The sequence below is a fragment of the Salminus brasiliensis genome, chromosome 1 (assembly GCF_030463535.1).
Source record: "Salminus brasiliensis chromosome 1, fSalBra1.hap2, whole genome shotgun sequence".
In the NCBI taxonomy this organism is placed as follows: Eukaryota; Metazoa; Chordata; class Actinopteri; order Characiformes; family Bryconidae; genus Salminus; species Salminus brasiliensis.
Genome location: NC_132878.1, coordinates 4,655,652 through 4,667,825, shown reverse-complemented (window position 1 = coordinate 4,667,825; position 12,174 = coordinate 4,655,652). Strand labels below are relative to the sequence as shown.

The 12,174-nt window shown below is 40.4% G+C and overlaps 1 pseudogene; it reads right to left on the bottom strand.

The window, feature by feature from the left end:
* Positions 1-10,886: 10,886 nt before the first annotated feature.
* On the bottom strand, positions 10,887-11,519 carry LOC140571885 (myosin light chain 3 pseudogene; annotated as a pseudogene).
* Positions 11,520-12,174: the final 655 nt, after the last annotated feature.

Genomic DNA, 12,174 nt, shown 5'->3' with positions numbered 1-12,174 from the left:
GTAATTTCACAGCTGTAGACCGGCCCTACGGTCTAACTGCTGCTCATTATCAAGTGTGAGGAGGTCAGAAGTTCAGATCAGCCAGAGCTCAATGCTCTATAGTCAATAGCCTTCCAGTCTGGGGACATGATGTGACTGGGGGGCGCTCTAACCTGCAAATTAAAGAATACAAAAATTGAGGGGGAGGAGATACAGACAGACTGATGAAATTCTAGATGTGCTGGAAAGGACTTTTACCTGAGTTTACCTGAGTCGAAAGCTGTTCATGAAAACATCCAGAACCCGTGGAGAAAGATCCCCTCAATCAACACCCCAACGCTGTAAATTTTAGGCAGATGGCACAAGGCCTGTTCTGTGTAGATAAATTATTATAAGATGAGGAGTGTAGTTGAGGAGCTAAAGTCAGCGGCATACGCGCTAATAGTCAGAGATGATAATGAGCGTACGTTAGAAAAATGGCCAGCGTATTATATCTGTTTGAGTGCTGCACCTGCATTGCTCTCGTTTCATTTCAGAGCCATTTGCGCTAACTCAATCACAGCACAAGGTCTAATTTCAGTCATTACTTTCTTGGAACAGTTCCTCTGAAGTTTCTTGGAGGCTAATCTTTTTCTTGCAAGACCTGCAAACTGACTCAGTAAATCCACAAGAATTGGATCCCTTCTGCAGCGGCACGGCGTAAGCTTCTTACAGGCACAGAGTGGCATGACTTTTGGCATCTTCGTGCCGTGACAGTGCAATAATTGCACGTCAAAAATCATTGATTCTGAGACGGCAGAACAGGGGGAAAAAAAGAAAGGAGAAAAATTATGCAGAGTAAACTACTAAGGCTTAATCAGTTGCCGTTTAATACGATGTAATTTGGCGTCTTTGGCTGTTGTTTTGGCTCTGCGTTCGAAAACAATGAAAGTTTGGCTTAAAGTTTTTAACTTACAAGAACAAGGTCTGAGCGAGCAGATCACTTGCAGAGCATTTTTGATCAACAGTCCATATTGAGTTGAGCCTAGTAGATTCTTTGTTTTGTCTGTGGCTCCGCCCCCTCAGTCTGTTTACAATTCATTCCCATCTGCAGGTTAGAGCTCCCACTATCCCATGGAGGAGGTCCTTCCTATTCTCAGACTGTGGTGTTGATTGTGGGATTTGAACTTATGACCCCCTGCACCTCTTGGCCTACAGGCAGTTAGACAGTCGCTCCACTCTAGCCGCGTACATTTCTGAGTCTGAGAAAGAAGGGAAGGTGAATTTACTCAGAACTGTGTTTGCATGTGGTGTAATTTCACAGCTCTAGACCGACCCTACGGTCTAACTGCTGCTCATTATCAAGTGTGAGGAGGTCAGAAGTTCAAATCCCAGCCAGAGCTCAGCGCTCTATTGTCAAAAGCCTCCCAGTCTGGGGACGTGATGTGATTGGGGGGCGCTCTAACCTGCAAATTAAAGAATATAAAAAGTGAGGGGGAGGAAATACAGACTGACCATCATGAGGAACTCCACAGTGGAAACCACAGAGCCATGGATTTTGAGCCAGTGAAGCCCACAACCATATCTACAGTGTATTTTGTGTGTTCACTGGGACACCACCGAAACTCCTGCTGCTCACCCCCCCCCCTATCAGCAAACTCACACACCTCAACAGATGTTTTATTCAATATTATAATTATTTTATAAGTTGAAAAACATGTTTAAAAAGTTTGACGTGTGTTTAGAGTGATATCATCAGGGCATAACAAAAGAAGTGACCTCATTACTCGGTGCAAACCGCCTGAGGAAACTCACTGTGACAACATTATTGTGAGGTCACGTCCATATCTCAGCAGCCGTTACATCAGCATGCCTCCGTCCCCTCTGCTGTAATAGTGTCAGGACAATTGCACCATGCCAGGCAATGTGTGTAGTCATCTGAAGGCTGAGGAACGCAGGCGGTCAGGTCTGAGCGTGGTTACCTATCGACTCTGTGCAGTTTTAGCTCTGGGCGACGCTGACCAGGGCCTGCCAGATAACATTGTCACAGGCCACTGTCACCTAAAATGTTCGGCCACAGCCAAAAGCCCCAGGGTGGTGGAGTTTGGGGGGGGGGTCGGCAGATATTTCTGCCTTGGCTGTATGTGTTAAAAAATGCATTGGGGAGATTTTCTATATTACGACCGCCAGGCCTTCACAGGCCGTCACATGAAATCCGAATACCTGTCAGGCGATACTACACTACATCAGCATTCAAAAGTTTGAAAAAAAAATCATTTATATATATATATATATATATATATATATATATATATATATATATTATAATAATATTATTATTAAATTTTTTAAATATGATTCATTAATTTATGTACAACTTAATTAATGTATTAATTATTGACATTATATTAAATATATAAAATATGTTAAAAAAAAAAACGCAATGATATATTATTAATGTATATCTAATAATATATATAATATGTATATAAAAATATATAGCATTATATATAATATATAACATGTAATCACGTAACTGTGGTGCAGTGGTGGCTCAGCGGTTAGAGCGCTGGGTTGTCGATAACAGGGTTGTGGGTTCGATTCCTGGGCTTGGCAAGCTGCCACTGTTGGGCCCTTGAGCAAGGCCCTTTACCCTCTCTGCTCCCCGTGCGCTAGAGTTGGCTGCCCACCGCTCTGGGTGTGTATGTACTCACTGCTCCTAGCTCACTAGTGTGTGTGAGTGTGTGTTCACTACCACAAATGGGTTAAATGCGGAGGACACATTTCGCTGTACAGTGACAAATACGTGCACCTTTACTTTAACTGCAAATTAAATGATAAAACATTAGCAGTTGCATTATTGAAAAAAATGTTATTTTGTGTCCCCGGGGTGGACTCAAGTCGTGACCCGCAGACTCCCTTAAAGACTTTTGTTGAGTTTCAGTTGTAGTTTGATTCAGTGTGTCGGTTCAGTGTTGCTTCTTGCTTCTAGCGTCGAGTTTTGCAAGGCACCTTCGCTCGCTCCCTGGGTACATCCGTGACTCTCGCTCCAGCTAGGCGACCCTCTTCGCATTTGCGTCTTCAGGTCTGGTTGGCCTAGCCATTTATGGTTCAGTGGCTGCTTCCCCAGCTCTCTCCCCCCAGGTTTCCCAGTTCTCCCTCACCAGCTCACACAGCTCAGCTCCCAGAGTCCCCCCGGTCTCAGGTGGGCTTTCGTGTTCGCCCGTTTTAGTTTAGTTGTCAAGTTTATGTTGTTTTACTGTTTAGTCACTTTAGTTGCTGCATTGCTTGCTTTCATTTACCCTCTGTGTTGCCCCCCTGTTCATTAAAGTACTTGCATTGGATCCATTTCTGCGAGTGTTCGTCCTTCAGTGTCTGCCCTTACCAGCAATGGCAATAATATACAACAATCTAGAAAAAATGTTTTTACTTACATAAATTATTTGATTGGACCACTTCTTTAATATAATAATGTATTATAATATAATATTGTGAATTTCCCCACTGCGGGACTAATAAAGGACTATCTTATCTTATTGATTGGTTCACAAATCATTATTCACAATTAGATATTTAGAGTTATTCAAAATTTATTACAACTAATACCTCTCCAGCCTTCTCCCATTTCCATCTCATTATTATCTTTATTTCTAGCTTGTCTCTGTTTCAACTTGTCTTTGTCTGCATTTATTTCTGCATTGATTTTCTTCACATTTTCTTTGCTGTGTTTGTTTTGAAAATAATAACCTTATGTATTTATTTAATTTATTTAAAATAATAACTACAAACCAGAAAATGTTTACATGTTTTATGTTTTATTTCATTTTTTAAGTATTTTGGAAAACAATAATTGGTTACTAAATTATATATATATATATATATATATATATATATATATATAAATCAGCAGTGTAAAAGACATCTATTATTTTACTGATTATAAACCAATTAAATATTTTTAATTATTGATCAATAACTATAAATATATAAACCAAGAACACATCACTATATATATATATATGTAGCGATGTGTTCTTAGTTCAACTCCTTACAGCCTCCTCCCATTCCTCTACCCTGGACTCGGCTTTCTATTATTGTTTCCACCTGTGTTTAGGTAATTTCCTTTATTTTGGTTCCGTTTATCATCTCTTTTCTTTGTGTTTTCTGTAGTGTTGTGTTTACTGTCATTAGTTCATATGAACTTAATCATTAGGATGCCTAAACGATAACTGTTTTGTGCATTCTTTCTTGTTTTGTACAGTATTAAGCATAAAAAGGAATATATTAACAGATTGTTAATTCATTTTAGAGCATTTCTATTGGTCCATGTTAAAAAGTGAAAAAAAACAAAACAAATAGCAGCAATGACAGCAATGATATGTCAGACATTCATATGCATGTTATGTTTTACATGTAATTATATTATTAATACTTACATTTCTCTTTAGTTCATGGTTTGTTGATTATAAACATAAAGCTTGTTACTTACTATGATGTAAAACTATGTGTATGTATCATAAACCAATGTGAATGTATTAGTTTATAATAAATAACGTTAAATGCCCAACTAGATTTTGGATATAAGCACTAAATTATTACATAAAAGCTATCTGTTCTGATCTTCCTTCCTTTCTGCTTCCTGCTGGTTATTAAAACTATAGCTCATGACTAGCCAAATTTAAATAATATCATACATGTAAAATCTTGTTTTATTAGAAACTGTTATTGTTTAGTTTGCTTTGTTCCACACTGCTGAACTGTAGCATAGCTGAAAAGCTATTTACTGAAACATATGGTTCTTTGATGAAAACAGCATTTGAAGGTTTATTAAAATGAGTCCACATTTTGTATTTGTACTTTCAGCAACAGAATACATCTGTTATTGAGATTTCTGGTCCAGGCGACGAAGGATCAGAATTGCCATAGACGATGGCTCATCTCGAAACCACACCGACAATCCTTTCATGGCTGCAGAAATCAGGCGGTATATGAAAAGAGAAATAGAGAAGGTCATTTCATTCTTTTTTCCCTTTTTTCCATTTGGGAACATTTGTAGATGCTTGAGATATCACACAATCTACTTACTGCTGCATAGTTTCCATGGAGACAACCAATATTTTCTATATTTCTAAAGCAATAACAGTCTATTTAGAAAAGAAAACCCTTGCTGAAGCTATTACAGCAGTGAAACTAGAAAAGTTTCCCTCGAAGCATAATGACAAATTTCCCTTGGAGAGCTCTGTTATAATTGTATCTGATTTTAGGGGGAACTGCTGCGTTAAATGCTCATGGTCTCATTTTGTGTAGTGCTTGCTTTTTTGGCAACAAAGAATAATGCCAACTCTGCCTAAACTACCATTACACCCAGCAGAGAGCCAGAAGTGCTACTGTCTTTCCCCTTGTTTTTCTTTTTCCATCATTGAAATCTTTATTTGCAGTGGCCTTTACAAATGTAAGAAATAACACACACACACATACATACACATGCACACACACACACACACACACACACACATACACATACACTCAGCTCTGGAAAAAAATTAAGAGACCACTTTCCACCAAACCACCAGACCACCATAATTAAAAGACCTATTCCAGGCATTTGATCAAACAAGGCTGAGTTAGCTGAATTTGCAGACTGTGAATGAGAGACTAGTGGAAAGCTGGCCGAGACATGAGAGCTGTGATTAACCGTCGAGGTTATTATTTCACCATAGTGATTTCTGAATGCTCTCAGAGTTCAGATGTTAGTACTGTGATTACATCTGAATAATAACTTCTTTACATTATAATTATTATAATCATTTATTCGCATTATTTTAGCAATTATCATTTCTGCAGATAAATAAATAAATGCTCTAAATAGTAAATATTTTTATTTAGAATTTAGGGGAAATGTCCATCGTTTATAAAAAACAACACAGATGTTCATTTCCTTTAAACACACTGTCTATAAATAGTAAAACCTGAGAAACTATATATATATATATATATATATATATATATATATATATATATTAGCTCTGTATAATTATATACACATATTGATTGCATATATATATATAAAGCTTATTAATTACTGTACTTGATGTAAAAGCATATCTGTGTTTTATACACCAAATGTAAGAATATATAATTGAAATGTAGACTTTTGGCTTTAAATCAAGGGAGTAAACAAAACTGTAGCATTACCTGTGAGGAATTACAGCCATTTTTTAAACCCCCCCTCTCTCTCATTTTCACACGTTCACAAATAATTGGACATACTACTGTCATTCTAAATATAAGAACTATTTTTGGAACTATACATGGAAGCAAATCCAAGCAAATCTGGAACCCATGTACATCACCAAATGTTGCATTTCATCCTTTGAGATTCTTTGCCAGGTCTGGACTTCAGCCACCTTCATTTGCTGCTAGCTTGTTGGTCTTTCTGCCTCAGTTCTGCCCTCCGTAAGTGGAAGTGTGATCAGTTAGGTTGAGGTCAGGTGACTGGCTCTGCCTTCTATGCATTAGGAAGCTCTCGGGTTACTTTTGCAGTGTGTTTTGGGTTGTTATCCATCTGTACTGTCAAGCACTACCATTTCATCTTGGCACCTTTTAACAGAAAGTAGAGCTCTGTACTCTTCAGGATACACCATGCTACTACTGTCAGCAGCCACAGCATCAAGAAAAGACCAGAGACCCAGTTCCATCAGCAGCCATATACGTCCATGCCATAACAGTGCCTCCGCCATGTTTGACAGATGATGAAGTGCACTGTGGATCATAAATCCTTTCTTTTCTGTTCTAGATTCAGGTTTTATCTGTCCAAAGAATCTTCTTTAAGAACTGATCAGACTTTCCATCAGTTTAATCTGATCTTTCTGGTCTTGAGGATTAACTTTCCTGAAGGACTTGATCGAGGACTTTGGCAATGATGACATCTTTGAGAGTGTTTGACACGACTAAATGTTGTCTGAAAGAATTCTGTAATCTACTTTAGTTTTCTTCATGGTCCATAAAGCTCTGAAATGTTTGGCTCCTCCCTCTCCAGGCTCCTCCCATTTCTCCTCCCTAGTTCAACCATATCATTACTGTTGTTTCTAGAGTTGCCTTTGGTGTCAGCAGCTCTCGTTTTTTAACTTCCTGTCTTTGTCTGCTTTTATTTCTCATGTTTTCTCATGTTTTCTTTGCCGTGTTTGTTTTTGCAAAGTCAAACAAAACCAGATATGATTTTTTAATGAATTTCATTAGAGTTGCAACATGATTTGGAATAGCTTTACATATTTAAGTGTTTTGTTATTTTATTTCAAATAAAAACCACACACCAAAAAAAATGGTTTCATGTATTATTCAATGTTTTAATTATTTCGGAAAGAAGAATTAGTTATTAACTGCTAAAAATATGATATTGTTTGACAATATGATGAAATATTATACAATGTTTTTTTTTTCTTTATAAAAAATATTTTAAGGTTCTGGTTTTGACCCATAGTTTGAAAAAACTGTATGTGTGTTTAGAGTGATATTATCAGTGTAGAAGACACGTGTTATCTGTTCATTAGTTCATTATTGACTGATTACAAACCAATGTGATATTTAGAGTTATTCATCATTAATTAATATATATTTCCATTACTTTCCGATATCTATGCAAACATGTACTATACATGTACATTTCTTTACCTCACCCATGAAAAGAAATCTGTGATTATTTACTTTAGTTTTCTTCATGGTCTTTTTTTAAGTCATTCCTAAAATTTCTTCTCTGTCTCTGATATGTCTGCTGTTTATTTCCAGTCTTTATTATGAGCTCCTTCACTTGCATCAACACCTCTTTGGCCCCATGTTGAAAGCTTCAACAGATGCCATTAACAGATACCAAATGCCTACATTTTGCTTCTCTACTCAAACTTGTTCCACTTAATCAGTGCTCGAAGTGGGCTGGTACCAAACTCTTTGGCCAGGTTCACTTAGTGGCCATCACTTAGTGACCCAAGTACTGGAAACTAAAGGTCAGATTTCAGATCAACATTTCAGAAACATATTTTAAATCACTGACAAAAACCTCATGAGTAGTTTGTAGCATTTGGCTGATTTTACCAGCTTGTTCTCGATACTGTGCTTGAGCAGATCTCCACATTGAAGATTCCAGACTAGTATTCCCCACAATATTGTCAAACACCCTTTGCTTGCGACATATGGGAATTTTCCCTTTTTCTTCCAGTTTAGTACTGCCAGTTAACCCAAACGTTCATAGCTCCCCCTAGCACAGGCAAGCCCCCGACAAAAGAAGGGTAGGGACCTTACACATGTCTCCTCCAATACATGCAAACCAGCCACCACCTCTCTTCCAACTGCCATCGCCAGGCAGCCCACACGCTTACAGAGGAAAGCGTCAGATGACGGATGATGGCCAGCTAACAGAATCCTGTGCCGGCCAACATCGCTTTCGAGTGATAGCGCCATCTACCCACCTGAAGATAGTCAGTCGATTGTGCTCCCTCTGACTTCGGTCGCTGATGGCAAAATGGTGCGGCTTGGGATTCGAATTCACGATGAATTCACAACACAGCACCCCCCCCCCACACCCCCACACTCGGCCTGTTACAGACTGCCATGTTGAGTGATAAGAGGAATCCCATTCATATTTCTACCAGTGACTGAACCCCTGGTTTGTACGTCTCTAGCGGACGCACAGGTACCACAAAATTTATTCCGCCACCTCAGTGAACTCCTCCAGGGAACTCCTGGGGCCTGTATTTTTAAGATTGCTGTCTCTGAGCTTCCAGTTATCTTGGACGCTTGCATATGGCCAGTTTTTGGGATTATCAACACGATCTGGACAAAAGCACAGCTGTGTCCAGCCTAAATCTGCGTGACTGTGCCTTTCCGGTTAATGGTGTCCTTCTTTTGGGCCTCAGGTCCAGCAGTGTGAAATTCTTGTTTAAGGCCTAAAGTGTGGCAGATAAACCAGGTGCCAGCTTGACACCAGGGATCAGAGAGGAGGGAGCAGGGGCAGCTGTCTGCTTGATGACAAGGGGAGGGGAGGGGAGGGAAAGATGTGATAAGTATACCTCTCTCTCTCTCTCTTCCCCTCTCTCTCTCTTTCTCACACCCTCCCCATTCTGCCTAACACCATGACTGGGAGGTCTGCTTGTGTGCCTCTCCTCAGTTGAGATTACATGGCTTACATTTCCATTGATGCATGCTCTTGCAGCCCCAGTGCTTGGCCCCCGAATAGAGGGGACTCTGTAAATTGCATCAAAGTGAAATCCCAAGGTTTCTCCACTGGCTCACTGGCTCTCTCTCCCGCTCTCTGGGCTGCCTGGCTAAAGGTCACTGCTTTAAGAGTGCAGAAATAAAGTTGAGGCTGGTGTGCAACTGGGCTGAGTTATGTTTGATGTCAGTCCCCCTGCCCTGTCTGGTCTCATTGAGCTACAGCATGCGACTGAGGCCAGAATTAAAAATGCATGAATCATCGTGCTCAGAGCAGGGTGTTTTTTTATGGCATAAAAGGCAGGCTTTTTTATTTGGTGTGTTTGTTTTTATAGGCCTTAATGCTTTGTGGGGATATTTTTGTAGGTATACGCTTCTATAGGTATAAGACTCTCTGCTGAACTGGTCTTCAAATATCCCTTGATGACCTCGTACCTCATTATCATATATTTAAAAAAGAAGATACATACAAACGTGCACTCTTAAAAAAATAAAGATTCTACCAATGGTCCTGTGAGGGATGCTGTAGAAGAACCATGGTTGTAATAAAGAGGTGTGGGTGTGGGGAACCTTTACTTCAAGCAATGGTTCTTTAGACCTTTAAAATTTACATTTCTGTTCTAAGTAGTTCCAACATGGCATCGCTCAGGAGTTTATTTTTTAAGAAGGCAATCACAATTTTAATCCGAGAAACTACAATTCTGCTAAACCAAACCTGGCTAGTGCGCCCCCTAGAGGGCGCAAGTTCAGTACTGCTGCATCTGTAACTCCGCCTCAATTGGAGGATGAAATATTGAGGATTTTTCCCATCTAATATGTAGCAGTGGGTGGCGACCTTCCAAATGTTGATGCTCCATTTGGCTACGAAGCAGAAAAGTCTCAGATTGGCTCTGTTCAACCCATCAAACCACTCTCTTAGCCCCGCCTCCACATGCTCATTATCAACCCCAGAATGGGCAATGGGACTCAATGACAATGAAGATGGATATACTTTTTAAAGCTGCAGCAAATAGAAGTTTGATGAAAAGCTGAACTCCGCCCCATATCAGCTAAGATCCATAAATAAAACCCGATCTTAAGGCATCTGACCACTCCTGTTCATCAGCTATATCTGTGAACTTTCCCCATAGTTTTGTGCTTTTCCATGGTACTGAAAAAGAAGGATGCCAAGAATATTAAATATACACCAAGTGAGAGTGTTTATTCATTTATTGCCGCTTAAGTTGACAGACTTAAAATTTCTTCCAATATAAGGTAACATTTGACAGCTCATTTTCATTTTCACAGCTTCTGGCGAATCCCCTTTTCTATGATGAGAAGCTAATGTCTTATTTATGCCTGAATATTTTCAGAATTGCATATGCATGAATCCTTGTTAAATCTACACATTTCAGTATGGACAATATCCACAAAACCTAAGCACATGACCACAGTCATTAAAAGCATTCATGATAACCAGGCCAGGACTTTAAAAAAATCTCGGCCACTTAATCAGTCCACATTTGACCAGCTGAGGTGATGAAATATGATGGAGTAAGCGATGAAGTGACCAATGAGACGGTGACAGTACTAGATGATGAGTTTTAGTTAGGGATAAATTTCTAAACTGGACCAAAGTCCAGTTCACTGACCAGTTACCCTTACTACATCCTTATAGATCCCTTTAGAGTGGCATTAGAACTTGCTGGCCACTTCATTGCTTGAACAGTCGCCATACGTCCAACTCAACCAGACAGAATATGCTTGACGAAAGATGCGTAGTTGATGCAGCCGTTGGCGTCCTCTTGTCCTGCCATCAGCCGGTCAACCTCATCCTCAGTCATCCTTTCTCCAAGAGTGGCCAGAACGTGCCTCAGCTCTGCCCCCATGATGGTTCCGTTGCCTTCCTTGTCAAAGACCCGCAGACCCTCAACAAAGTCCTCAAAGTTGCCCTGATCCTTGGAGCGGGAGATGTGCTGGAGCATGGGCAAGAAGGTCTCAAAGTCCACCAGCTTTGAGCTCATCTCCTCCGGTCGAGGTTTACCAAGAACCTTCAGGACGTCTGCGTTGGTGGGATTTTGGCCGAGGGCCCTCATCACGTCCCCACATTGAGCATAGGTTATCTTCATCTCGCCCTTGGGCGTGCGATCAAACAGCTGAAACGCTTCCTTGAATTCCTCAATCTGGTCAGCGCTGTATTCCAGCGTGATGCTCTTGGGGTCAAACGCAGGCTCCTTAGGAGGCTCGGGCTCAGCTGGAGGTGCTGGTTTGGCGGCAGGAGCTGGGGCGGCCTCCTTTTTAGGTTCTGGCTTCTTGGGCTCTGGCTTCTTGGCTTCTACTTTCTTGGGAGCCATGGTGCTGTAGACAGGAAGAGCCTCCTTGATCCCAGTTGAGGGTCAGGAACAGTGAACGGGGGTCAGGCAAGAGGTGGAAGCTCAGAGCACAAAGGCAGAGATTGTCCGTCCAAGCTTTTATATCATCTCACCCCAGGGAGGAGAGATCAGGCCCACCAGTCTGGCCTATGGCGCACTATAAAAGGAAGAAATCCGAAATAGACACGGTAGCACACGGCGCCAACAATGAGCTATTGTCCTCAGCTGTTCTCACAGTTAGTTGTCAGAGAGCCCCCACTGCAACAACTGCCAGACCAGGTCTGCTAGGCTCTGCTACAATGAATGACCATCTTCTTTACCACCTTCTTAGCTACACAATGTACCTTGACCCTACAAAACCCTTGTCCTTGGATATATCTCCATTCATCAATCAATGTTTACTGATTGGAATAATAATTCTTAATGACAAGGTTAGTATTTAGAGTCTGGGAGCTTGATTGAGGATGCAGAATCTACCATGAGTCTCAATACAGCCGTTTAATTTAGTCTAAAGCAACGTTGCTGGGAAACTGCCTTTCTAACAGTCATATTGAAATTATTTTGGGCATTGCATACTTTATGACTTGGCCTAAGGCAAACTTTTGGCTTGAAATTTTTTGAGGCTCCTGCCAAATTCCCTGTCTCTCAGTAGATTTGTTGC